The sequence below is a fragment of the Epinephelus moara genome, chromosome 18 (assembly GCF_006386435.1).
Source record: "Epinephelus moara isolate mb chromosome 18, YSFRI_EMoa_1.0, whole genome shotgun sequence".
NCBI classification, from domain to species: Eukaryota; Metazoa; Chordata; class Actinopteri; order Perciformes; family Serranidae; genus Epinephelus; species Epinephelus moara.
Genome location: NC_065523.1, coordinates 9,616,758 through 9,619,383, shown reverse-complemented (window position 1 = coordinate 9,619,383; position 2,626 = coordinate 9,616,758).

Sequence of the window (2,626 nt, the reverse complement as noted above, 5' to 3'; positions counted from 1 at the left end):
CTATTCATCTGTGGTTCTTACTGTCTTTGACTTGTTTACATCTTGTGCAGCTTTTAAGCATTTACAGAAAGTTTTTGATGAAGCTCAGGTGTCAGAACCTGCAGACATGGTTTAAGAAGAGACATGGCAGCTAAGAACAATGAGTTATTAAGAGCTTGACTGTGAGTATTCTATGTCCTTCAGCCCTCTATCAAACTGACAAGCATTAAAATCCACATGCTTCATGGGTTTATGTAAAGCCGTAATGGACCAAGCTTAATTCTTAGACATGTTGAAGATCTCGATTCTTTTAAATGTCGAACATTCTGTCATCACCTTTAAAAAATGTATTTGTAAAACAGCTTCTGTCTTGCCAGCGTTTGGCTAACCTGAGGCGTTAACCTTTGGACCAACTTGTTTATTTGACTGCCACTCCTGTATGAAACTTGGCACACTGACAGGCATCCATGCAGTATTTAGATTTTATATGGCCATATTATAAAGGTGTCACTTGTCAGCAAAACAAGTGAGAACAGCTGTTGTCCTGATGACGGCTCAACTTTAGTGAAAGGGTCAGATTAGGTAAGTGTTGAATTTCAGCACAAAAAGGAGCTATCTGCAGTTTTGATACCAAAAACCCCTCAAAGTGCACATTATAGTTGTTTTTTTGTTGTTTTTTTACTGAATCACTGACAGCAACTTTTTTTTAAAATCTATTTACACTTGGAAAAAGGGTTTTCCTTTTCAGCAAATGTAATACAGCTACCATTCAAATTGGCCTGCATCTAGACAACAATTAATGCCTCAGTGAATATGACCTGCTTACCAGCCATGTGTAGTTTTGCACTGTGGAATAGAAAGTACAATATTTACTTCTGAGATTAAGTGGAGCAAATGGAAATATTCAAGTAAATTAAAAGTACCTAAATAAAAATTTTTTTTTAAAAATTGCTTGCGATGAAATGTGGTTCAGATGTTTTTTTAGACCATTGAATGCCCTTTGAGGTGCAGCATTTGTCTTGAAATGTTCTGCTCCTTAATCCCTGCCGATCAGATCTTCTTTATCATTTATCATAAATGGTCTCACAGGTTTATCCAGCTCCGAGTCATTTCCCGGTGCTGTGTGGAGTTTGCCAAAATGATTCTGCACTTCTGCATACCTGCACATATACCTGTAGTCCTACCTGTATTTAAACAGACTTCCTTGTTAACCTCAACATGTCTGAGTGCTTGTAGTCTCTAACTGGCAGATCCAGTTTGCCTTCACAAAACGTCATGTGGGTTCCTGGAAAAAACACATTGTTGATGAATGAAACTCCCTCTAAAAATCCCGCTAACCATTATGTTAAGCATGTTATAGTTCCAGTGTCTAGTTCCAAAAATAACTCAGAGCTATACTGTTTGTTCAAGGTTTTCTCTGTCACGTTTAGCTTTGTATTTAAGGGTTTTCTGCATCACTTCTAGGTTTGTATTTATATATATATATGTGTATATATATATATATAAATATATATATATTTAAATAGTCAAGCTACTCTAAGTCTTTTTAAGTTCCTGGTTGGGAGTGCAGATCAACCAACCAGAGTATGGCATCAGTCACAGTAGGCATTTAGAACAATTACTTTTACTTTTGATGCTACATTATACATAACATATACATTCAACTGATCGTACTTTTCTTACTACTTTTACTTAGCAGTTCAGTAGGATTTTGAATGAGAACTTTGACTTGTAAAGTATTTTAACATTGTGGTATTGGTATTTTACTAAGTAAAGGACCTGAGTACTTCTTCCATCACTGCAAAGAAGAGAAAGCTGCTCTTAAAAAACGTACTGGGCTTAAGTTTACCATAAGGTATGTAGGAGACTCTGAGGTCAGAATGCACATTATTACTATTAACAGCAAACATGGAAAGTTCCTGTCCCTGTTACACACCTTAACATATTTGCTATTTTTGGACACTTGTGGGTCTCAGCTTAGTTTTTAAAAGCCTTTTTGAAAAGCTCACCTGAAAAACAACCTGCATTTCTAAAGGGACTTGAACCGTGACGCTTGGTCTTCATGTGTTGACATTTTTAGTGGCTCCTCCTGTTCCAAAACAATCAGGATCAGATAAAACTGACAATGGTGAGTGTTTCAATTTTCTCTACAAGACTGGTGCAATCTCACCAGTCACATTCTTGAGCAGCCAGCAGGCCTGTTGCGTGACACTCCTTAGTGTCTCTGTCCAGCTGTCAGTGAACATGGATGGTGGTAAAAGGTGAATCACTCGACCTCCAGGAACAGACTTGATGTTCTTCACATTGAATGAAGATGAAAGAAATAAAAGCTGTTTCCTGATATGAAACTTCAGTGTGTCAGGTTGAAAGTCTGGTCCTGTCTGTCATTTTTTAGAAGCATTTCCCCGTAGAGTTTGTCTTTAAGTTTTGTGTGTTTCTCAGGTGCTCATTGTTGAAAATATCATACTGGTTTTTGTTTACAAACCTTTAGGCTAAACTTGTTCTCAGATCTTAAATATTCCTCCATCATGTAAAATGTCCATGAGTAAATACTCAGCAAAGTACAGGTTTGTAAAGATTATCATTTATCAGGAGTGGCCTAATAACTTGAAGAGAGTTAGGATTAAGTGTTGTTTGGTCCGTTTTG